The sequence below is a fragment of the Amblyraja radiata genome, chromosome 7 (genome assembly GCF_010909765.2).
Source record: "Amblyraja radiata isolate CabotCenter1 chromosome 7, sAmbRad1.1.pri, whole genome shotgun sequence".
Lineage (NCBI taxonomy): Eukaryota > Metazoa > Chordata > Chondrichthyes > Rajiformes > Rajidae > Amblyraja > Amblyraja radiata.
The window spans coordinates 71,758,445-71,785,354 of record NC_045962.1 but is presented as its reverse complement, the minus strand read 5'-3'; the positions used below and the strand labels follow the sequence as shown (position 1 = coordinate 71,785,354).

Below are 26,910 nucleotides of genomic sequence, written 5' to 3'. Positions count from 1 at the left end.
GATAAATTACAGACTTGATTTTTAAAATCTCAAAATTTTGTAACATTGCTACTTATTGTGCATCTCAGATTGCACTCTCGCACATTTTAGTTTAGTTTAGTGATGCAGCATGTAAACTGGCTCTTCAGCCCACTGAGTCCATGCCGACCATCAATCACCTGTTTACATTATTTCTAGGTTATCCCATTTTCTCATCCGCTCTCTACACATTGTGGTCAATTAACCCGCAAGCCTGCGTGCGTCTGCGATGTGGAAGGAAAATTGAGCTTCCAGAGGAAACCCACTTAGTCACAAGGAGAACGTGCAGAATCCACAAAGGCAGCACCCAAGGTCAGAATTGAAGCTGGGTCTCTGGCGCTGTGAGGAAGCAGCTCCACCAGCTGTGCTTTTGCAAAGTCGAGAACCGCATACCAGGCAAGGATAGTAGATTTCATTAATTGAAGCAGATGAGCTTGTACAACAATCCCTACTGTTTGATTTGCCATCTATATTTAAATCACATTTAAGCATACATTTTGAATGGATTTTTCCCATACATGGAAATACACACACATTGTGAAAAATTACTAAGGCACATACCATAACTGTAAGTTTTGGGGTAATTATGGTGCAGGATAAGGATAGATCTGAAATTAATACTGGGAACTTGAACTGGGATAAAGCTGATTGCAATATTTGATAAGCTGCAATGTAGCAGAGGACGAAAAGCAACTACTTGCAGATTGATCTATTTCTGATAAGCAGGAGTCATTCAAAAATTAAACTGTGAGAATGTAAGGTCAATTGATGCTATAATGGTGGAGGGTAAAGCCAATAAGCTTAAGGAACCCTGTATGTCAAGGGTTATTGAGGGTTAGATAAAGGAGAATAAGGTAGCTTAGGGCAGGTTTAGAGAACTGAAACACGAGAAGCCTTCCAACAGTACAGAATGGGTAATTGGGTTACTTAAAATAGTTAGGAATGCAAAGAGAAACACAAAATGGCACTGGTAGGCAGATTAAGGAAAATCACTGAGCATTAGTTAAATATATTGAAGGCAAGATGGTAATCAAGCGAAGAGAATGAAGATTAAGGTGCAAAGGAACAATCTGTGTGTGGAGCCAGAGAGCGTGGGTGAGACCTTGTGTTCCCTATGGAGATGGACACCAGAATGGCATTTATAGTGGATCTATAGAGGAATTTATTTTTTTGTTTCAATGTGAGGTGATACATTTTGGGGGGAACTTATGTAAATTTTATTTCATTTAGCAGCACATTAATTTTGTTAAGCAATAAACTGAGCTGAGAGCTACCTATGTCCTGTCCACAGAGTGAGGAGAAGCACAATGGAACATCTTGATGCAAATCACATTCTAGTCGGCTAGTGTGGCCTCCTGGACAAGTAGACATAATTATTTAGGGGAAGAAAAGATACGGCTAAAAACGTTACGCCAGCATGAGAGTAAGTATGATGATCATATACAATGAAAGAAAGAATAGAAACATCAATATGCATTTCGGTAGAAAGCAACTGCAGGTGCTGGTTTATACTGAAGTTAAATACAAAGTGCTGGAGTAACTCAGTGGGTCAGGCAACATCTTTGGAGAACATACGTCACGTCACTTATCCATTGCTGCCTGACCCGCTGAGATACTCCAGCACTTTGTGTCTATTGTCAATATGCATTTTGTATGGCGCTTTAATCCAAAGTTGTTATCCAATACTGTTTTTATTGAGGTGCTAAAAGAAGTTGGACATTCAATGTGAGCAGAGGTAAGCAAAACCTTTGTCAAAAGAGTGGACTTTAAGAAGGGTCTTAGAGGAAAAAGAAAAACTAAAAGTGGAGATTTATGGAGTTTATGCTGTCACTGGTGAAGCAACGCAATTAACGATGCGGATAAACAAAGAAGTGCAGAGCTTGAATAAGGGAAGTTGTTCTGTTGAAGAACACAAGAGAGGGAATCACAATACTATGCAAAGTTAGACATGGGGATGAGAATTTTTACTTGTGGCTGTGGGGTCTGTATAGATGTGAAGATCTTGGAATAACACAATAGATTATGGGTGGAGTTTTGGATCAGCACGTTTTGTTGGATGAGAAAATGGCAACACGCCATTTTTGTGACATTTTTGTGGCAGAGGCAAAGTACGGATCAGAAGCTCAACTTAAGGTCAAATTGGAGTCTCCAGATGTGTATGGAGGAACTGCAGAATCTGGTTTACTCTGGAAATAGGCACAAATTACTGGAGTAACTCAGCAGGCCAGGCAGCATCACTGGATAGAAGGAATGGATAGAAGAATATCCATTCACCCATTCCTTCCATCCAGAGATGCTGCCTGTCCCGCTGAGTTACTCGAGCATGTTGTGTCTATCTTTGGAGTCTCCAGAGTTGAGACCAGTCTGCATGATACAGTTTTGTCAGTGAAGTTGATTCAGGGAAAACAATGTATATACGGGGCAAATAATTGCAGCATGCTGATGGCTTCTGCTTCTCGAGATATGTCTAGCCAAGTCCAGCTATATTTAGTTTAGTTTAGTTATACAGCATGGAAATAGGCCCTTCGGCCCACTGAGTCCGTTCCGACAAGCGATCCCCGCACATTAACAATATCTACAGACTAGGGACAATTTACAATTATACCAAGCCAATTAACCTATTAATCCTCGGGCGCCTGCCTGTGTGTGAATGTGTGTGAATGTGTGTGAGTGATTGGTGGTGGTCGGAGGGGCCGTAGGCGCAGATTGGCAGCCACGCTTCCGTCAGTCTGCCCCAGGGCAGCTGTGGCTACAGAAGTAGCTTACCACCACCGAGTGTGACTGAGGAGTAAATGAATAATGCGATGTAAAGCGCCTTGAGTATTAGAAAGGCGCTATATAAATCCCATCCATTATTATTATTATTATTACCCACATGCTGAGCATGCAGAGTCTGCATGTCTGCACATCGGTGATACCAAGTGTAGGCTTGGCGATCGTTTTGCCGAACACCTTCGCTCGGTCTGCATTAACCAACCTGATCTCCCTGTGGCTCAGCACTTCAACTCCCCCTCCCATTCCGAATTCGACCTATCTGTCCTGGGCCTCCTCCATGGCCAGAGTGAGCACCACCGGAAATTGGAGGAGCAGCACCTCATATTCCGCTTGGGCAGTCTGCACCCCAGCGGCTTGAACATTGACTTCTCCAATTTCCGGTAGCCCTTTCTGTCTCCTCCCCTTCTCAGCTCTTCCCTCAGCCCTCTGGCTCCTCTTCTTCCTTTCTTCTTCCCGCCCCCCCACCCTGCATCAGTCTGAAGAAGGGTTTCGGCCCGAAACATTGCCTATTTCCATTGCCTATTACCAATTGTCTATTTCCTTCGCTCCATAGATGCTGCCGCACCCGCTTCCTTCGATTTTCCAGCATCTGCAGTTCCTTCTTGAACATTTAACCTACAAACCTCTACGTCTTTGGAGTGTGGGAGGAAACTGTAGATCCCGGAGAAAACCCACGCAAGTCAATAAACAATAGAGACAATAGACAATAGTTGCAGTAGTAGGCCTTTCGGCCCTTCGAGCCAGCACCGCCATTCAATGTGATCATGGCTGATCATCCCCAATCAGCAGCCCTTTCCTGCCTTCTCCCCATATCCCCTGACTCCGCTATCTTTAAGAGCGCTATCTAACTCTCTCTTGAAAGTATCCAAAGAACTGGCCTCCACCGCCCTCTGAGGCAGAGAATTCCACAGACTCACAACTCTCTGTGACAAAAAGTGTTTCCTCGTCTCCGTTCTAAATGGCTTACCCCTTATTCTTAAACCGTGGCCCCTGGTTCTGGTCTCCCCCAACATCAGGAATATGTTTCTTGCCTCTAGCGTGTCCAAACCTTTAACAATCTTATATGTTTCAATAAGATCTCCTCTCATCCTTCTAAACTCGAATGTACAAGCCCAGCCGTTCCATTCTCTCAGCATATGAGTCCCGCCATCCCGGGAATTAACCTTGTAAACCTACGCTGCACTCCCTCAATAGCAAGAATGTCCTTCCTCAAATTAGGGGACTAAAACTGCACACAATACTCCAGGTGTGGTCTCACTAGGGCTCTGTACAACTGCAGAAGGACCTCTTTGCTCCTACACTCGGCTCCTCTTGTTATAAAGGCCAACATGACACTCGTGGGAAGAACGTACAAAATCATATAGACAGCACCCATAGTCAGGATCAAACCTGGATCTCTGGCGCTGCAAGGCAGGAACTTCTCCGCTGCACTAACGTGCCACCCTAATTTCCTCCCACAGTTGTATCCTCCCTACATGATTTAAGGCTAACACATAATGCTTTATATGAAAGCATGTAACATACAATTACAGAAAAAAATATGTGCCTGTTCAGAAATTATTAAAGTCAGTTTGTTTCCGGTTGTCATGGTTCCTCCTTCCAACACGATCAAGACCTTATGTGTAGGAAAGATCTGCAGATGCTGGTTTAAATTGAAGGTAGACACAAAATGCTGGACTAACTGAAGAAGGGTCTTGACCCAAAACGTCACCCATTCCTTCTCTCCAGAGATGCTGCCTGACCCGCAGTTACTCCAGCATTTTGTGTCAAGTCCTTGCTCAGTCTATACTCCGTGTTAGCTAATGTGCAATGTCTACCTCATTATATATATGTATGTGTGTGTGTATATATATATTTGTGTGAATATATGTGTGTGTACACACACACACACACTTACTTACTTTAAGGCACCTTCTATTATCAGAAAACTCCCAAAACACACATTTTTCTCAGAACTCTATCAGTGGAAAAGATTAGACAGATAAAAAGATTCAAGGGTATGGTCCTGGATAATATTTCAACACCCCAAAAAATTCTTGGGAACTCCTAGCCCATAACAGTACTAAGTAGAGAAAGAGATTTTGGGATGGTATTGAGGATCACAAGACAATGCATTGGAGGCATCCAGAAGTTCTGAGGAAATGGAAGGAGTGCGCCACCTCACAAACTATCCTCCAGCAGCCCGTTCTATCAGGTTCTTCCTGCCCCCCAGATGGAAGAGTTTGAAGTTTGCACATAATTGCCACATGACACATAAATCAGAGTGGAAGCAAGTCATTCTCAATCCCGTGGGACTACTTAAGAACAGGGATGGTAGTCCCCTTTATGGGAGTCTAGTTACTCTGTGAAAATGGGATTAGTGTTGTATTAGTGAATATCAGTGTTTAATGGTCAGCACCGACTCGGTGAGCTAGAGGATCTAATTCAGCACTTTATGACTCTCCGATCGTAACTCTACAGCTGCCCTCTGCCAGTATGAAACTTTCACTGCACTAGAGCAGGAAGATTCGTATTTAAGTAAGGAATCCAAAACAGCACACTGTGCATCAGATGTGGCATCATCAAGCTTCTGAAAAACGGTAATCAGACATCTTTACTCTTACAAAACTGGGACATATATCATTTGTCTTCTTAATTAACTGCAAAACCTGCAATTTAGCTTGTAGTGACCTATGGTCAAGGATGCCCAAGCCCCTTTCAAAAACAAAATTTCTGACATTTCATCAAATACCTGATATTTTCTCTACAATGTGCATAACCTCACAATTTTCAACAATGTGTGTTAAAGTTGTTACTCCGTTAAAGCTGTTAAAAATATTACTCTCTCCGACTCTAATATGTTAACATTTTGTCCACTCACTCAACTTGGCTGCAACCCCTTGACATCCAAATCACTATTTACATTTTTGTGACATTCCCATTAGAAACATAGAAAATAGGTGCAGGAGGAGGCCATTCGGCCCTTCGAGCCAGCACCGCCATTCATCGTGATCATGGCTGATCATCCTCAATCAATAACCCGTGCCTGCCTTCTCCCCATATCCCTTGATTCCACTAGCCCCTAGAGCTCAATCTAACTCTCTCTTAAATCCACCCAGTGACTTGGCCATTGCCCTCTGTGGCAGGTAATTCCACAAATTCACAACTCTCTGGGTGAAAAAGTTTTTTCTCACCTCAGTCTTAAATGGCTTCCCCTTTATTCTAAGACTGTGGCCCCTGGTTCTGGACGTTTGGATTTCCATTGTGACATTTGGATTTCCCAACTGGATAATTCAATATAAATTTTGAATTGTTGGAGCTTCAGCTTTTGCTGGCATGACTTACCTTGGCTACAGCAGTGAAAGACACGCCATCATTTTGATTTTGCTTGAAGGCACCAAAACCAATCTTTGACCCTTGCTGAAAATATGTGCTCAATTGCATTATTCTGCTGGAACTCCCTGCTAACCCTCATCAGCTCGCATCACATATGAAGATGCCCCTTGTTTTTGTTTTAGCGACTTCAGAGCAATAACAAAGCTATTAAATCAATGTGACTCCTTTCTTCAACATAGGACTGGAATGGGTGACAACAAATTGTGACAAATGCCTGTTTAACGTTGGCTGTTAAAATTAACCGGCTTTTTATGTTCTAGTGACCTTGTACTGCTCTCAAAAAGAGCAACAATTCTTATGATTAAGTAAAGTTAAACACTTGTTCAATCCTGCCTTCCAACTATGTAAAGATTGCACCTCCTGAGCCAGCAGCAGAGACCAATCTGTTATTACGCATTTTCCCAATTGCTAATTAGGTCTTGCATGCTCAGGGGAAACCTCGTGCGACACATGCGATTCCTCCCTTAATCAATTAAGCCTGATGTAATTTGCTCCCTAGTTTGCAAACAACTGCTTCATTGCACGGAGAGAAATGATGTGCACACAGTTAGGATTAAAGTTGGATTAAGGACAAGCCCCAGTTTTTATTCATCTCACAATGGCAGTGCTTCAGGGTTGGAAACTACCACCTGCTCTCCACATGATCACAGAGAATGTACAAACTCCGTACAGCAGCACCCGTCGCCAGGATCAAGCCCGGGTCCCTGGCGCTTTGAGACAGCAATTCTACCGCTGCACCACTATGCTGCCCCACACTTGTAAACCTTTATGAGTATAGCCTAATCTGTCTAAACTTTCCTCATAAGACAATCCTTTTATTCCAGATATTAACCTAGTAAACTTTCTTTGAAAGATCTGCAATGGGATTTCATGCCTCCTCATAATCCAAGTGTATGTTAAGAGGCTTGAACATGTAATTTTGCCGCCATTTATAGAACAAAATAATAATTTATGGTAACTTGGTTCTTCCATTTTTATAAAAAGAGTAATTCTTTTATTTAACCATTATGGTTATGTCATTTGCAGACTACTTATCAACAACTAAAAATGTGCAGCAGGTAATTACAACATATAAATAATGTATTTATTATAATAATGATCCCTTAATACTTTCCTAGCACAACAAATTACTTCGTGCAAAGATCGAAGCATTGTTGAAAGCGGATCTTTACTCAATATTAGGCTAAGAAATTGCATGTTCATGATAATGTCTACAAGTGTTGCGAGCACACATGGTAGTTGAGGATTATCCCCTGATGCACTAAAGCACCAAGTATAGGCAAGTTTTCATTGAATGAATGAGCCACTTACTGCCAAATGATCCACCATCAGATGTGTAAAATAGAAAGCAATGCACAAAGGTAGAGTGTGACCATTAGTGTAATGCAACTGCACCTGACACATATGTGATTGAAAGAAAGACACAACGTGCTGAAGTAACTCAGCAGGTCAGGCAGCATCTCTGGAGAACATGGATAGGCCACGTATTGGGTCGGGTCCCCTCTGACCCAAACACAACCTGAAACGTTGCCTATCCATATTCTACATCAATACTGCCTGACCCGCTGTGTTACCCCAGCACTTTGTGTCTTCTTTTGGTAAACCACCATCTGCAGTTCCTTTTGTGTACATCTCCGTGATGGAAAGAAAAGTAGTTCTATAGGAGACGCCCCAAGCAAAAACACAAAAAAAATCATGCAAATTAAATTTGCAATGGCAAAGGCAATGTCTTAAAATGAGAAATTGTTCTGATACACACTGCCTTCAGTTCCCAAATATATTTAAATCACATCAAACAAAATAAGACATAGAATGGGAGGAAGGTGCCTTGGCAATGAAATAAATTACATCTTGTGAGAGACTGTTGTCTTAGTCAGGTAGATAATATCGGGAAGTGGAGATTATGGACATAGAAGGATTGTAGAAAATTAATTTAGTATACCATATTAATCATGTAAACAATGTTGTTACCCATCATCATGCACAAAACAATGCATCATTTGTTCTGCTAACAGCTGCCCAAACTTACGCATTGCCTCCCTTGAAAATTCACTATTAACTGCGGTGGGCACAGATTTCCTTTAAAAAAAAAAGAAGCAGTTTCATGACCCAGCATAAAACAGGACCCTCGCAGTAGGCGGGCATGGTGGTGCAGCGGTAGAGTTGCTGCCTTACAGCGTCAGAGGCCCAGGTTCAATTCCGACTATAGGTGCAAACCAGGGGTGGAAATCCCGGGGGGGGGGGGGGGGGGGCAGGTGGGATACGTCCCCCCCTATTTTGAGAGGTGTAGGACAGTGCCCCCCATTTTTTGTAATCCGGATTTTAAAACCCGGTGAAATCTCCGCTTTCCTCAAGACAGTGGGGGTGGGGCTGCTGATCGAGGGCGCCGATTGGATGAGAGAGACGTCAGTCAGCAGGCAATGGGGACGGGACATGATAATTCAGCGCGATGATTGTAGGAGGGAGACGTGCCAAAACACCCTCGGCACAGACCTGCGCCTCATCCGCAGCCAGGATCGATCCTGGTCTCCGGCGCTGTCCCGTCCCCACCCGTGCTCCCCCCCCCCACACCCAGGGGTGGCCAGAGATGTCGGGAGTCAGACGGAAGCGGAGCCCCCAGGCCCACAACCAGCGCAGAGAAACAGCACTAAACCCAGCTCAACTCTGCCTGTCCCGCCGGGTTAACCTGCAGCCCTGCCTGGACTTAATGGAAATATGGCCCAGGTTTACAGCCAGCGCGGAGAAGCTGCGCTGGTGTCCCGTCAGTCCAGGCAGGGCTGTAGATTAACCCGGCGAGACAGGCAGAGTTGAGCTGCATTTAGCGCTGGATTGAGCCTCCGAAGCAAAGATACTACCTCGCGTGTGTGTGTGAGCGTGCGGCTGCCAAGAAATTGTGTCTCCCCTGTCCCCTCCATATTTTGATAGCGATTTCCATGCCTGGTGCAAACTGTACGGAGTTTGTACATTCTCTGCGTGGGTTTTCTCTGAGATCTTCGGTTTCCTCCCACACTCCGAAAGATGTACAGGTAGGAAGGTTAAATTGGATTGGTGTATGTGTAAATTGTCCCTAGTGTTTGTGGGATAGTGTTAATGTGCGAGGATTGCTGGTCTCTAAAACTAAAACTAAAGTATAAGGGCTGAGCTCCAGCTCCAGAATCACCTTAACTGCATGCTAAACGAAGCCTGCTGTTGAACTGCTGCCAATTTAATTGGAGGATATAGACCAATACATTGGATGAATTGGATCAGAAATCTCTTCAGCCCTAACTTCTTATTATCTGCGTCTCACCCATCAGATTGTAAGTTACTTTGAGCACCTCATGTACCATCCATTTACTTTCAATACTGCACAGAAAAGGAGTAAAGAAAAGTCAAGAGTTTAACTGGGAAAAATAAATCAAACAATTTACACTAGAAGCCTAAAATAGAAAGAAAATACATCAAATCAATACATCAGTAAGTATGTAAGAAGCATAAATAAATAATCTGAATCAATGTTAAACTCATAAAGGACAAAGACTATCAAGGTAATAGCTTTGGACTCATTTCTCTATAAATACTAACCTTCACTACCAATTCTTCTCCAACTATTCGTTCTATTACGTTGATATCCACCTCCAAAGCCACATTGTGCCCCACAGCATTTGATCCAGTTTTCAGGGCTAGATGTAATTTATTTTTCTATCTTCTAGTTTGCACGTTTGGCAAACCCAGTAATCACTGTAAATGAAACAGCTCCAGTTTAATGTGTATGTTTGGTAAAAGCAATGCAGCATGTATCCTCTTGCCTCTCAGAGGTGGATGCCTGTGACATGGCCCCTCAAGGGAGAAGATTTTCTGTTCAATTCCTTGGTTAGCTACAACTATCTAAATATCAGACACATAAAAGCATACACCGTAAAGTGTATTCAAGGCTGAAATTAATATGTTTTTGGATGTTAAGGCAATCAAAAGACAAAGGGATTGAGTGGAAATGTTGATTTGATCAGACAGGACCTACTCTTGCTCCTGGTTATAGTCATACTGCACGTAAACAGGCTCTTCCGTCCAAGTCGTCCATGCCAACCAAGATGCCCCATCTAAGCTAGTCCCATTTTCCCGCGATTGCCCCATATCACTCTAAACCTTTCCTATCCATGTACTTGTCCAAGTGTCTTTTAAATGTCATTACAGCATCTGCCTCAACTCCCTCCCTTTTTTTTTTATGTTCTCATACTAAGTATCAGAAGGTACAAGTGCACAAGAGTGATTCAACAATTTTTTTTAAACGAGCAGCACGGTGATGCAGCGGTAGAGTTGCTGCCTAATAGCGCTCGCAGCGCCAGAGACTCTGGTTTGATCCCGACTATGGGCACTGTCTGTATGGAGTTTGTACATTCTCCCATGACAGCGTGGATTTTCTCTGAGATGATCGGTTTCCTCCCACACTCAAAGACGTACAGGTTTGTAGGCTAGTTGGCTTGATTAAAGTGTAAATTGTCCCTAGTGTGTGTGGGATAGTGTTAATGTGCGAGGATCACTCATTGGTCAGCGCAAACTCGGTGGGCCAAAGGGCCAGTTTCCATGCTGTAACTCTAAACTAAATTAAAACAAAATACATTTGATAAAATCCCACATAGGAGATTAGTGGGCAAAATTAGGGCACATGGTATTGGGGATAGAGTGCTGTCATGGATAGAAAATTGGTTGTACACAAAATTGCTGGAGGAACTCAGCGGGTGCAGCAGCATCTATGGAGCGAAGGAAATAGGCGACGTTTCGGGCCGAAACCCTTCTTCAGACTGGTTTAGAAAATTGGTTGGCAGGCAGTGACTAGTGGGGTGCCGCAAGGCTCGGTGCTGGAACTGCAGCTATTTACAATATACATCAATGATTTAGATGAAGGGATTTCAAAGTAACATTGTGAACTGTGAGGAGGATGCTATGAGAATGCAGGGTGACTTGGACAGGTTGGGGGAGTGGGCAGATGCATGGCAGATGCAGTTTAATGTGGATAAATGTGAGGTTACCACTTTAAATGAACAGAAACATTATATTTGTGAGAACGTGTCACTTTTCTGCTTGATATTTAAACCATCTCCTGAAAAGCAAAGTAAAGACAAAGCTGTTCGCATACATCTAAAGTCATTTTAAATGTTATCTGAGTCACTCTCGAGCAGAGCATCCTCCTCATCAGACTTGTCACTGTCAGAGTGAGGTCCCGAGGCAGATGCTGCAGCTGGGTCTTCTCCCATGTCAGGCCTCCTTGCCCTCATCCCTCCTGCATGCCACAAGCTGATAGCTGGCCGGGGATCAAAGTCCTTGATGTTACTGGCATGCAGCATGATGAGGAGCTGGTCCGTCACCTGGTCATCCTGGAGGGAACTTCTGATGGTGGTCTTCAGCTGCCTCAGCCGGCTGAAGCCTCGCTCAACCTCAGCTGAACTTGCCGGTATGGTAAGGACGAGGTCAAGGAGAGTGCAGATGTTTGTAGCTGTTCTGGTGTGGGACTTCAGGAACACCATGCTGTATCACAACCACCCTTTCAGCAACATGGCTGTTACTTGGCACTACACAGGAGCATTAGGGGGAGCTTCAATGCCCAAATTTTGGGGTGGGTTTCTGATGAAAAAGTGGGGGAGGACTGGGAAGCGAGAGACAGAGACACAGAGACAGAGAGAGGCAGAAAGAGCAGAGGCAGAGACAGAGATAGACAGAGAAGGAGACAGAGATAGAGAGAGACAGAGACAGATTGAAAGACAGGGACAGAGACAGGTACATGGATAGGACAGGTTTGGAGGGATATGGACCAAACGCGGGCAGGTGGCTTTGCAGTTTCTCTCCCCCTCCCGTGGGGTGAGGGATTTAAGGGCCTATCCCACTTTGGCGACATTTTCGGCGACTGCCTGAAAAGAGGTTGTCGTGTCGTGGTCGGGTCGTGACGCATGTAGTGACATGCGGCGTCTTGCTGTCAACCCAGGATTTTGGAATGTTGAAAATTCAGGGGCGACATTTGGGTGTCTCATCATGTCATGCGCCCTCTCACATGCTGACGTATGCTGTCCTGCAGGTGACGCCCGGTTAGGGTTAGGGACCACAGATGGGCTGTAAAATATTCTTCCTTCAATGCATGGATTTTAAACATCTATATTACTAAAAGTAAGATCTTGACCACTTCCAGTTTCCTGTTTCATGATTTTTGAAAAAATGCTGCCACTTACGGCTGTGATTTTTTGCCTTCGTACTCAGAGTCCCCCTCCGCTGGTCAGGACAAGAGGATTTTTCCCAACAATTAAAAATCAAAGAGTTGTTAATGTTTAAAAAATGTTGACATTCCCTCTGCTGCCCCTGCTGATGGGAGGGACTATAAAACCCGGAAGTGTTGTGCCTCACTCAGTCTCTGCAAGATGGAGGAAGTGAGAGGGTCATGTCTCTCTGAGCTGTGAATAACACTGAACACATGTATACTCAACTGTGAGTGCCCTGAATGTGGTTTGAAAATGAAAATATGGTTGCTTTGAAATGCTGCACTGCAAAAAAGGTTGTTGTTGGTGGTGGTAACTGCTTTGAAAGGCTGCACTGCAGAAAAATGGCTGTTGTTTGTGGTGGTAACTGCTTTGAAAGGCTGCACTGCAAAAAAAAAATGGCTGTTGTTGGTGGTGGTAACTGCTTTGAAAGGCTGCACAGCAAAAAAAATGGCTGTTGTTGGTGGTGGAAACTGCTTTGAAAGACTTCACTGCAAACAAATGGCTATGGTTGGTGGTGGCAACTGCTTTGAAAAGCTGCACTGCAACAAAAATGGCTATTGTTGGTGGAAACTTGGCAACTTCCTGTTTGCACTGTATGTGATTTTAGATAAAACACCTTGCCCTGTGGAGTTGCTGTTTGTTTGTGAACCAGCGGCTCAGGCAGCAGATTGGCGCTCGACACCGCTGCAAATTGTTCTGTTGGTGTTGTTCCTCTAAAGGGCCTGTCCCACTTTGCAAATTTTTCGGCGACTCTGGAGCGTCAGTGACTGACGCCCATAAAACCGTCACTGACGCTCCGCAGTTGCCGCAAAAAATCGCAAAGTGGGTCAGACCCTTTAAGGGAACAACAGCAACTGAACAATTTGCAGCGGTGTCGAACGCCAATCCACTGCCTGAGCCGCTGGTTCATAAACAAGCAGCAACTCCACAGGGCAAGGCAGGGAACAAGGATAAGGCAGGAGCTCTCTGAGAAGCGCTGGCACAGTTTGCATCAGGCTGTCCGCTGTCCACTTCAGCCAAGCTTTCCTTCACTTGCCAAGCCGGGCAAAATGACACGGCTTTTAGGTTGCCCGGCGGGACTTTAGGTGGCCATTGGCAACCGGGTAACCATTAATTTCGAGCCCTGGGTTAGAGGTAAAGGACTGGGAAGAAACTGTGCTTGAAGCTAGAAGTCACCTACAGTATATCCAGGTTCAAGACACCTTATTTACATGAGTCTGATTTAGTTTTGCTTAACTATATATTGTATACAGTATACAATATACACTTACGACTGTATACCAACACACAGTACAAACAGGATCATCAAGTTTGCGGACGACACGACTGTGGTGGGACTGATAAACAACGATGACGAGTCTGCCTACAGGGATGAAGTCCAAAAACTGACCGTCTGGTGTACCAAAAACAACCTGGTACTAAACCCATCAAAGACAAAAGAACTTGTCGTTGACTTCAGGAGGAAGAGGAGAGAGGAACCTGCTCCCTTATACATCAAAGGAGACATGGTGGAGAGAGTCAACGACTTTAGGTTCCTGGGAATAAACATCTCCCAGGACCTCAAATGGCAAATGAACACCAGTCACTCTCTTGAAGAAGTCTCATCAGCGGCTGTATTTCCTGAGGTCTCTACGGAGAGCTAACGTCTCACAGCCGCTGCTGCTGTCCTTCTATCGATGTGCCGTGGAAAGTATCCTCACCTACGGAATCCTGGTGTGGTTTGCCAGCTGTACTGTGGCTGAGAGGAGGGCGCTGCAGGGAATTATAAAAACTGCGCAGCGCATTACAAACGCTAACCTGCCCTCCTTGGATGACATATACAAGGCCCGATGCTTGCGCAGGGCCATAAATATCAAGAAGGACACATCCCACCCTGCCAACCACCTTTTTACTCTGCTACCCTCGGGGAGGCGACTCAGGTCTCTGCAGGCTCGCACCGGTAGACTAAAAAATAGTTTCTACCCATGTGCGGTAAAAGAGCTTAACTCCAATAGTGAACACTGGGAAGCAAGAAGTAACTTCGAGGAATACGGCTAAATTCTTTTAAACTTTAAAAAAAATGTATCTATTATTTTACTATTAACTGTACATATGTGTATTGGTTGTTGTGTTGTATTTCTTTTAACGGAGGAGAAGCAAATGGAATTTCGTTGCTCAGTTTTGTGCAATGACAATAAACATATTCTATTCTATTCTATTCTATTCTATCAGAGAAAGATGGGTCTCAGCAAGGTTCGACAAGTAATCCATCCATCTCCTTAAAGGGCTTAAGTCAAAGGTTCAGGGGAATGAACTCAGAATGCGGGGATGTGATGTTTTATTTAATTCTGGGTACAATTATACCAAACTGTGCCTCTGGTGTAACCTTTCCGTGATTAACGTGATCCTGTTTCTATGCATAAAGAAGGGCACTTTGGGTGCATTTTCACATCCTGCCATTACTTATTATGAATCAGCAGTTGGTTAAAGTTGTCAGTTGCTGGCCTAAGTTCACAGGATTTCAGAATTATCGGAAGAGAGATCTTGAAACTGCACCTTGAACAAACATTGACTGGACTGTTATAATCATTTTATTTTCAGAAGAAGCTCTAACTGGGTGGGATGTTATCCACTCTAAGAATCAAAGGAAACCACTTTTTACAATAACAGTATGCGGAAAGATTGTTATCGTCCTCAATTCATGCAACAATGGGTCCCTGGCTTTTGAAGGTAAACTGCTAGTCACATAAAGACAGTGATCTTAAAAAGCTTCATCCAAGCTTTTGCCTGATTATTCAGCTTTTAAGAATGCACCACTGCAAAATATCCAGTCATTCATTAACATCTTGTGAGCATTTACAAAGTGGACAGTAGGTGGTTAAGGAAGTTTCAACCCCCTACTTTTACTTGTCGTTGAAGCTGAACACCAAACAATGCTCCCAGTCTTCATTCCAAGCTGAATTTGACCTCGACTGAAACCCCTGCTCCATGCCTATGTCGCCATAACACTTAATGCGTCTAAAACCTGACCGCTGTTCTCCCGACAAATAGCTCAATTTCACCCAGAACACTCTGATCCTTCATCTTCAACATGGCAAGTTCGAAATCCTTCATTTTATCTCAGATTTGCTCTATTCTCTTTCAGTTTGAGTTTAGTTTATGGTCACGTGGACCGAGGTAGAATGAAAAGCTTATTTTGCGTGCTAAGCAGTCAGCAGAAAGACAATACATGATTACAATCGAGCGATCCACACGATAAAGGAAATAACGTGAATAACGACTCGTGCAAGATAAGTCTGATCAAAGATAATTTGTGAAGGAAGACTTTGATCTGTCGTTTTCACACCTTACCCTTCCATATTTCTAGTCTCCCCTGACTCAGTCTGAAGAAGGGTCTCGACCCGGAACGGCACCCATCTGTTCTCTCCGGAATTGCTGCTTGTCCCGCTGAGTTACTCCAGCATTCCGTGTAAATCTCCGATCAAAGATAGTCAGTCCGAGAGTCTCCAATGAAGACGCTGAGATAGTAGCACAGGACTCCTCTCTAGTTGTTGGTAGGATGGTTCAGTTGCCTGAAATCTGGTTTCCTGTGCATCCTGCCCCTCTAGTGTCCCTCAGTTGCTCTCGGGGTGTTCAATTGCTTGGTTCCGCTTTCCAGAACACACTTGGTTTTTCATTGCCTTTACAAGGCGAGAAACTCTACCTTTTTTGATTTTTCAGTCAGACCTCTCAGTCATTCTACTGCCACTCAGTCTTCTCTCACAAGTGAGGGTCCTCAGGGCATCGTAGTTAATTAAAGGGATGCACCAACATAAGTTGTAGCAATAATTAATAACTCAGTAGCAGTGTCATTAATATGCCATTTGAAACCTGTTGCAACTGGAAATCACAATAAAACTTTCAAAATGATTGATTTAAAATATAAAGATATTATTATCGTTACTGGTGCAAGGGAAGCAACAGAACTTGGAAACAAGGAACTGTAGATGCTGGTGAACAAAAGAAAGATACTTGAGTGTCTTGAGTAACTTAGTAGGTCAGGCAGGCAGCATCTCTGGAGAACATGGATTCGTGACATTTAGGGTAGGAACCTTTCTTCAGACTCGGACCTTATTGCATCACCTCATTTCAACAGAATTTACTGCATTACTTTTTATATATTAACATGTAGTTGTTATAATTCTGTAACACAAGTCTTATCTCATAATTCTATTTGCACAAGAACACCACCTCTAAAAAACAAATGTACCAACTTCATTCATAAGGCTGGTAAAATCTGTGGGAAATGTCAATATACTGTTATATATAATTGACTCAGTTATATAAACCTGTTATATATAACCCTCTCTCTCTATGCCTCCCCCACCCAAGTGCTAGCTTCTCATTTTCACCGAGCAAACAGCTTACAATGGCCTGTTTCCTTTCTCATCGTTACTTTTTTGCATATCTTTCATTCATTGTTCTTTATCTCTCCACATCACCATCTGTATCTTTCATTTCCCTTATCCATAATCAGTCTGAAGAATGGTCTCGACCCAAAACGTCACCCATTCCTTCTCTCCAGAGATGCTGCCTGTCCAGCTGAGTTACTCCAGCTTCTTGTGTCTATCTTCAGCTATACATTAACTAGGTAGGATGTATTCTGGCTGCACTGCCTGGGAAACAGAGCCTTCTACACCCAATATAATGATATCCTACACTCAATAGTCCTTTCCAGCTTATGAACGTTCAATAGATTTTTCGACGTCCACAACAGCTGTAGGGCTCCACCCTTTCTTGGTTGGCTGTTGCCAACCCTGTTTTGTTCTGGCCCTCATTTTGCGGCCTCATTTGTGACATGCGAATTGTTAAGAGTTCTCAGGAATGGAACCCTTAACCTGGGGGTGAAACTACATTTAACACTCAGTCTTTTTGCCAGTCGCCCATCCTATTCCAAGTAATAAACAATTCAACAAAAGCTAAATAACGCTGATTATTTAGCTCATGGATTCATAGAGTTAGACTTCATGGAAAGAGGCCTTTTGTTTAAACTTATCCGTTGATCAATGTGCCTACATGAGCTAGTCCCTGTATTTGGCTCATATCCTTCTAAACCTTTCCTCTCAATCACCTGTCTCAATGCCTTCTAAAAGTTGAAACTGTACCAGCCTTAAGCACTTCCTCTGGCAGGTCATTCCATATTTCCACCACCCTCTGTAAAAAAACTTCCCATTGTGTTCCCTTTAAATCTTCCCTCAGAAGCCCAGTGAATAAACAATGTATGCGTGAAATGTTTAAGTTTTATGTGCGATGCTCCGGTATTCCCAGGGAAACGTCTTCTCATTTTGCATTATACATCTGTTGCTTTGCAAGATGACAATAAAGGATGATGATGATGATGATGACGTACACACAGTAGCAAAAAAATACAACAATAAATATAACAATGCATGCACACCAGCAGATTGATGCAACTTAAACCTAAATTCTCTAGTTTTAGACTCCCCTACCCTAGAAAAAATGACTGAGACCATCCATCTTATCCATGCCCCTCTTGATTTTATAAACCTTTATAAAGGTCACCCCTCAGCTTCCTTCACTCCATGGAAAACAGTCCCAGACTCTCCATATAACAATCTTCCCAAGCCCAAAAAAATCTTTCTGAACCTTTTTCTGTGACCTCCGTTGCTTAAGCAAATCCTTCCAATAATATGGTGACCAGAACTACATACAATATTTAGGTGTGGTCTCATCAATGTTATATTCAACTGTAACATGACATCCCAACCCTTGCACTTAATGGCCCATCTGGTGTAGACAAGCATGCTATACACCTCCATCACCACCCTGTTCACCTATGTCATTATTTTTGGGAACTAATTATTGGTTTCCCTAGGTCTCTCTGTTCTACAATACTCCTCTGGGCCAGATCAAGACATGCCCTGGTTTAGCTTCCCAAAACACATCATTTCAGATTCATATTCATCATCAAATTAGTTTATTGCCATATACACCAGGGTGTAATGGAAGTCCTTTTTTGTGTGACGCTCAGAGACTAAACAATATACATAGTCACAACCAGTTCCTGCTCTTTATGTTTTAGCAACATTTCTTGGTGGGTTTGGAGTTGGAATGTTAATTTCTCTCACTATTTTCATGCACCAACTGTAATAGGCCTTTTTCACGGGGCGACTTGATGCAAGAGTTAACCAGAGTTTAACATCGTGGGAACCTCGTGCGATAACAGTACGGCATTCGTGGACCACCGTGGACCACCGTGGCGCTAACGGCAGGTAATCGTGTAACTTGGTGACTCGGGAGAAAATTCAAGCAAGCAAGCTTGAATTTCTCCAAGAGTGACTTGTACACTTGTGGTTGAGCATTGCAACTTTATATGAACGTAGTGGCCAGTGCGATATCCGTGCGATATCCGTAATAACTCTTGCGGTTACCGTGGGAACTCCTGCGAACGGTAAACCCGGAAGCTGGACAGAGGGGACAGAAGGTGAGTAAAAAAGGTGGTCTCAATATCGCCAATGGAACATGTGTCCTTCGAGGACGTCCCACCTAATTGTCATTGTTGGAGAATCTTTTTAACAGGAACATTTGCAGAGATGGCTCCCAGAAAAGCTCAAAGAAAGGGGGTAAAGCATGTCAGAGATGTTTTTGCCATGCAGGAGAATGAGGAGGAGACGCAGCAAGAGAGACAGGTGGAGAGGCAACAGGAGATGCCACAGATAACACTGCCTGTGGGCTCCTTGGAGCAGGGAGAGGGTGAGCAAGGTGGATTTCAGATTGCCTCCCCAGTAACCGTTGTAGGAATAGCCTCTACAGACGCTTATGTAAAGGGAAGATGGCAGAAGGTAAGGCCATATAACTTCACCAGGGAACAAGAGGGGGAACTTGTAGAATGGTACCAATTTAATGAGATTCTCTACGATAAATCCAGAGAGGATTATAGAAACAGGGAGAGAAAACGGAACCTGCTGGAGACGAAGGCTGCGGAGTATCCCGGGTGCTCATGTGAGTATATATAACGATATATAAGTTCATCAACAGGAGAACCATTTAATGTTATCCAAGATTTAAAATCATACATTGCTATTGATGTAAAAGTGCTGTGTTTGCAGTTAACTTAAACTTCTCTTATAAGTCTGTCTGTGCCCTGCAGCTGCAAAGTACAAAAGTCGCAGACAGCTTTTACACCCTCTGTGTTTGAAGTTGGAATCATGTCTCTAAGAGTCATAAAAAGAATTATGCAAGAGGGCAGGCAATTCTCACTTGTAATGCTTGCCTTTAAAAAGGCCATCTGTATTTACCAACTTGTGCTCAGGTATCCAAGAAGCACAAGAAATAGCACATTAAATGCGGAGGGCAGGCTCTTAAACAGGCCTCTATTTACTGTCCAGAACTTTTAATATAACGGAATACATCCAATGCTTGAAGTTCTATTTAATTCCACCACTCTACTGTAATGCAGATGACCAACTCATGCAATGGTTCACTAATCAGAGGACCATCTATGGAAAGGTCACCGCACTTGGGACCAAAACAGGGTCAGCTGGCAGCACACTGACAGAGAGGAATAGGTCTCTATGCGCAACCCTGGTTCCAGTGCCTTTCTCATTACAGTGTCAGTCTTCTTCAGCAGAGGTCCCAAATTATTCTTCAGCTCATTAAAGAGCTCGGGTGAAATTCTGACAAAGTTTGTGAATGCACTTTTATCCTCTTCGCACAGCACATTAAGCAGTTGATCATATTGTCCAAATTGAGGTCTCCGTTGAAAGATGGGCTTCACCCAGTGAGACTTCCTCTTAATTCTCTTTTTAATGAATCTCTCCCTTCTGCCTTCACGCAAGCGTCCTCGATGCACATAGTGGGCTGCTGAGCGCGTCAATGAAAAAAACCACCATCCTGTACTCGAAACTACTTAGTATAGGCATGTCTCCAAATGAGCCAATTCAACCAAGGGAGGATATTTATAGTGTGTGAAAAAAAAAGTGACATCATTTGTGCCACGTGTAGTTCACAATGTTCATTCAAGATTTAACGGGAAAGCTCGGGAGACGGACAAGTCACTCGCACAAATAACGGAAATGTCGAGTACCGTGGGAACTCTTTATCTACACCCCGTTATATCGTGCGATACCGTGCTAGACCACGACCACTTCACTCTGGTTACATCTTGCGTCAAGTCGCCCCGTGCAAAAGCGCTTTAAGTGTCGCAAGTCTACAATCCAGATTATAATTAACAAAATAATGAAACCAATGCAATTAGTCATCTGTCCTAATGACCGCCCGATGCCTGAAATGCCATAACCACCATTTCTCTAAATAGAAACTGACTTACATGTAATGTGTTCCCATAATTTACTGTAATTTCTTAACCGCAACCTTGGAAACGTCCATCGGTTTGCTTCTCATGCAAATGTCTTCAACTTCTTTAATTTCATACTCTGCTGAATATCTACACCTGCAACAGAATATTGCAATTTGTTAGTTTCTATAAAGTTCCATATATGATATATGGAATTGCTGATGTATGTCAATGTCTATTTATTTGACATTCCAATTCAAAATGGCGATTCTCTTCATGATCGCCATTGAAGGAATGTATAGGAGGCACTGCCCTAAAACGGCAGCCAGCACCATCGGAGAACCACACCACCCTGGCCAAGCTCTCTTTTCACTCTTCACTCCTGCCATCGGGAACAAGACATATGAGCCCGAAAACTGTTAACATCCAGGTTCAGGAGCTTCTTCTTCCCAACAACTATCAGGCTATTGAACACTAAGAACCCCAACTCCACACTACAAACCACCTTCATAGCACCAGCGGCTTGTGGGGAGGGGGGGGGAGCATTGTGTTTGTCTTTGCACTATATTGTTGGCTTGTTTTTATATATTGCATTTCTTTTTGGTGTTTATAATGGTGCCCACTCAGTCCTATGTTAACATATCAGTAGTGCTGCTGCCAGTAAGAATGTCATTGTTCCATTTTGATTTCAGCACCCTTCTGTCAAAATGATTTGAAACAAACGTTTTACATGTCCTCATTATTTACAGATGCATTGGTGACCACACAAAATAACCAAAAGCCAGCATTTTTTGACAAATAATGTAAAAAATTAACAAGATAAATTCTCTCTTCAATGCTGCTTTTAGGTCCTTCACAAAAAAAACATGAATAAAAATAACAATGAAAATGGGATACCATCTAATCCTTCGAAAAATTGGTTCCCTGACTATCGACATTGGCAATTTTTTTTTTTTAAATCATATTTGTTTAATTAACTGCTGCCAGGAGGATCATAAGATAAATTTAGGTTCCATCTGAAGAAGGGTCTCGACCTGAAACGTTACCCATTCTCTCTCTCCAGAGATGCTGCTTGTCCCGCTAAGTTACTCCAGCTTTTTGTGTCTGTCTACTAGACCTGGACTTCAATGTTATATCTGCACTAAATGTCCTTTATCCTTTATCTTTGCACAGAGGATGGCTCAATTATATTCATGTACGGTCTTTCTCTTGACTGGATAGCACGCAAACAAAAGCTGTTCACTGTATCTCGGTGCAAGTGACTAAATTAACTACGGTGGATATTATCAATCATAGAAATTCTCATATGGTACCTGTTAGATAAAGATTAATTCCGAACATGTATAGGCAGCTCCTGAAATACAAGTGTGTAATTTTCACCTAATTATAACAAGACAAATCTGTTACAAACTAATTAAATAAGAGTTTAAAAATCCTTTGGCTTAGTTTTGAAATCAAATCAGACACGAGTCATTCTTTATTCTAGCGTTCCTGCCATGTCACTGTATAGCTAATATAGCTGACTCATCATGCCTTTAGTAGTGCCTTGCCCTGAGGAACAGAAATTTGAAAAATAGCAATGCAAGGTGCGGTGTAAAACAAGAGACACCTCAATGATGACATTGAAACAACTATTCAATGATTGAATCATTCCAATCATTGGGATATTAGACTGGAACATCACAAACAACTTGATCAGAAATTGGTGAAGCTTAGAATTTACTGATGCTAATTTAGTAGAGTCATACAGTGTGGAAACAGGGCCTTCAGCCCAACTTGCCCACACCGACAAATGTGTCCCATCTACACTTGTTCCACTTGCCTGCGTTTGGCCCATATCCCTCTAAACCTGTCCTATCCATGTGCCTGCTTAATTGGTTCTTAAACTTATTAAAATAGTCAAGATTTGAACATTTTGCACAAACAAAAATCACGTTAACATGGACAAACCATTTTTGTGCACATTTTTCAGGGAGTGACCATCAATTGTTAATATAGTATGGACGTTTTGATGCCAGATTTCTTCTGACTTTCTGGCGTACATATGCCCAAATGGCTTAAACTATAGTGCATTACCCAAAATTACCTTTGGTGAGATTTTCAATCACATTGACCTACATCAGGCAGGACCTACACAGTGAATGGTAGGGCTCTGGGGAGTGTTGTAGAGCAGAGGGATCTAGGAGTGCAGCTGCATAGTTCCCTGAAGGTGGAGTCACAGGCAGATCGGGGGTTCAAAAAGGTTTTCATCAAGCAGAGTATTTAGAAGTTGGGAGGTCATGTTGCAGTTGTAGAAGACGTTGTTGAGGCCACATTTAGAATATTGTGTTCTGTGCACCGTGTTATAGGAAACATATTGTAAAGCTGGAAGGGTACAGAGAAGATTTACGAGGATGTTGCCAGGACTAGAGGGTCTGAACTATAGGCAGAGGTTGAGTAGGCTGGGACTCTATTTCTTGGAGTGCAGGAGGATGAGTGGTGAAATTATAGAGATGTATAATATCATTAGTTCGTTGAGTCAGGGACTATCCAAACATTTAAGAAACAGTTAGACACGTACATGGATAAGACAGATTTGGAGGGATATGGACTAAATGATGGCAGGTGGGACTAGTGTAGCTGGGACATATTAGGCCGGTGTGGGCAGGTTGAGCCGAAGGGCCTGCTGTCACAGTATCACTATGACTCCATCATAATTGTCTGTTCTCTCACGTGAAATAAAATAACTTTAAATAACCCCGCAGGCTCAAACTGAGTGTTAGGCACATCTCTCCTGCAGCTATACAACTTTCTGCCTCACCAAACTCAAGTACATTGACCTAAACAGGTAATTTCAGCAAATTCCCACTGTGGCGACGGGGACGATGCTGGTTTTGGGAGCGACCACACAGACATTCGGAGTAGGGTGAACTCACATGATATGTTTTATTTACAGAGCCAAGAATGTTTAGGATCGCATGTAATTTTTTGATTTTGATTTATTCACAAGCAACAGCAATACAATACAATACAATACAATCAGTTTTATTCGTCACATTGCACATGAAGTGCAAGTGAAATGAATTTGCCAGCAGCGGTACAATGATAAAGAACACACAAAAACACACAAAAAATTTAACACAAACATCCACCACAGCATTCATCACTGTGGTGGAAGGCACAAAATTTGGCCAGTCCTCCTCCATTTTCCCCCGGCGACCGAAACGGCTTCCCCCTTACCCCCCCACACCTCACCCCACACAAGACACACAAAGAAACATTAAAAACATACTTTAAAACATACTAAAAAAAAAAAAAAAGTTGAAAAGACTAACACGCTGCTGACAGGGCTGCCGGCTTGCAGCGCCCCCACCAACCGAGTGTAGGCGCTGTCACTCATTATTAAGGGGCATGCGAGGTGCCGCTGGCGATCTCTGGCTTGTCCCGGCAGCTCAGCCCTGGTCTCGAAAGAGGTGGCATAGCGATCTCTGGCTTCTCAATGCAGTTCACCCTTTCCTGAAGAAGTGGCACTGACAGCCTCAGACTTATCCTGGCAGCTCAGCTTTGGGGTTGAAGAGGCGGCGCTGGTGGTCTCTGGTGCCTCTGTGGTTCTTCTGCAGTTGCATAGGCCCCTAGTGAGACCACACCTGGAGTATTGTGTGCAGTTTTGGTCCCATAATTTGAGGAAGGACATTCTTGCTATTGAGGGAGTGCAGCGTAGGTTAATTCCCGGGATGGCGGGACTGTCATATGCTGAAAGAATGGTGCGGATGGGCTTGTATACTCTGGAATTCAGAAGGATGAGAGGGTGTCTTATTGAAACATATAATATTATTAATGTTTTGGACATGCTAGAGGCAGGAAACATGTTCCCAATGTTGGGGTAGTCCAGAACCAGGGGCCACAGTTTAAGAATAAGGGGTAAGCCATTTAGAACGGAGATGAGGAAACACTTTTTCTCACAGAGAGTTGTGAGTCTGTGGAATTCTCTGCCGCAGAGGGCAGTGGAGGCTGGTTCTCTGGATACTTTCAAGAGAAAGCTAGATGGGGCTCTTAAAGATAGCGGAGTCAGGTGATATGCGGAGAAGGCAGGAACGGGGTACTAATTGGGGATAATCAGCTATGATCACATTGAATGGCGGTGCTGGCTCGAAGGGCCGAATGGCCTACTCCTGCACCTATTGTCTATTGTGTGTTGGAACAGTCCCTCGTTGTTCGTGGGTAGAAACAGGCACAGCATCTTAGGCTTGCCCCAGCCACTTAGTCTTAACCACTGTGGGGGTGCTGACTGACGAGGGCTTCTTCCAGGCAGCCCTGTCTTGACCACATGGCAGTGCTGGTCTCCCCTCGTGTTTATCCCAGGGGCTCAGTCTTCCTCGATCCACAACAGGGGAACACAGCAAGCAGGGAGATCCCCCACTTTCTCTCCCTTCATCTTTCGCTCCTCTCCCCTCTCCACATTCTCTTTCTTTTTCTCACCCTCTCCCCTCTCTGTCGCACCCTCTCCCCTCTCTCCCTGATGAAAGGGATTACACTCATGGTGGGAAGTTATCAAGATGATTGAAAAAAATTGCATTTCCTATAAACAATAGTTTATTTACATGCTCTCAGGATCAACGGTTTGTGAGGAAACCATCTGAGAAACCGACTTCTTTTCATGGACCAGACGAAGGAGGGATTTCTGATCTGTGCAGATCGTGAAATGTTATTCATGCCTGTATTTATGAAGCTGTTTCAGACATGATGGCTGAATAGTTTTTGTCCATCTGAGAGTATCTTATCATTGCAACTGGCAGTATTCTGGTCATAACCCCATTCTGCTTTTCTGAACCACCTTCCATTGGATGGGCAACACAGCGCTGGTATAACACAGTGACAATTCACAAGATTGACTCTCTCTCTCACTCTCTCTCTGAATAGTGGACCAGCACATCAGTTAACTGCAGCAATTCTTTAGAAGGCACAATAGCATTTACTTAAGTTTCAGTTCAACTCTACTTCACATGCTTTCGCCACAATTAATGTAATGGGGATAAGAGTGTTGCTAGACTTGGCAATTTACTAGAATAATTCAATTCCAGAAATGTCCACGCTCAAGTATATTAGTTGGACAAGAGCGTTGGTAATGGCTTTTACCTTCTGTTGAACTGGGTGCAGTCCTTTAGTATTCATGCAGTGTTCCGGGTACTGTACATCACTTGTCAAGAATGTTCACTTACGTCTCTTTAACGGTACACCTGCCGAGTCCAGCGCACTCAGTACTTCCAGATTCCGCAGGTGTTCATCCCTCAGGCTTCGGTAACCAGGATATCTTCCAAGTGTACAAATGGCCTGGGAAAGCCCAGCAGGAATCCGTTTACATTCTCTGGAAGATGGCTGATATGGATGAAAGTCCAGCCATAGAGACATTACACACTTCTAACTGCTGCATTAACTCATTTGATCTCACCCGACCAGAAGTACAGGCATCCTCCGCTTTACGAGCATTCGGGTTGAGGAAATTCACAAATCACTACCCAAAATCTTGAGATATGGAATAAAATTTGCTCTCATAGAATTTATGCGAAACAAATAACTAGAGAAACACAAAATGTTCTTTTTATTTTCAACTTGCATTTCTTGGCTCGTGCGTAGATTACATAGTTTCATTTTGCGGAAAGTCGTGACACGGGCTCTTTTCTAGGAACACAGCTCTCCCTCTCCCCCAGAAATTGCAGTCATGGAAACAGTCCAGTCCTTCACACAAAGCATGGGGCGGCACAGTGGCGCAGCGGTAGCGTTGCTACCTTACAGTGCCAAAGAGTCGGTTTCGATCCTGACTACGGATGCTGTCAGTTCAGTTTGTACATTCTCCCCGTAACCTTGTGGGTTTTCTCCAGGTTCTCCAGATTTCTCCCATATTCCAAAGACGTACAGGTTTGTAGGTTAATTGGCTTCGGTAAAAATTGTAAATTGTCCCTAGTGTGTAGGATAAGCATTTGTGTATGGGGATCACTGGTCGGCACGGACTCGGTGGGCCGAAATACCTGTTTCCATGGTGTATCTCTGAAACTAAAAACTAAAACAGCCTCAACCTTGCCTCTCCCCCCCCCTCACCATCAACTCCAATTACAGTCTTGGAAAGCAGCCAACACTATCGAGAACTGCTCACACCCTTGTCATCCTCTTCTCTCTCCTCTCTGGTGGGGCTGAAGGTACAAAACCTTGAATGCACTAACCACCAGTTTCAAGAACAGCTTCTTCTCTGCTGTTACCCGACTC

At 43.5% G+C, this 26,910-nt stretch overlaps 1 protein-coding gene across 3 annotated transcripts in view; it reads right to left on the bottom strand.

The window, feature by feature from the left end:
* lypd6b (LY6/PLAUR domain containing 6B) overlaps window positions 1-26,910 on the bottom strand; it is a 154,524-nt gene that overhangs the window by 54,929 nt on the left and 72,685 nt on the right. For 2 of the 3 annotated variants that reach the window (XM_033024729.1, XM_033024728.1), the window contains 2 exons: window positions 20,704-20,826; window positions 9,733-9,888 (listed from right to left, as the gene is read on the bottom strand). The gene's annotated coding sequence lies outside the window, so the exon portion shown is untranslated. The remainder of the gene's footprint in view (window positions 1-9,732; window positions 9,889-20,703; window positions 20,827-26,910) is intronic. The other variant, XM_033024730.1, reaches the window with a different exon arrangement.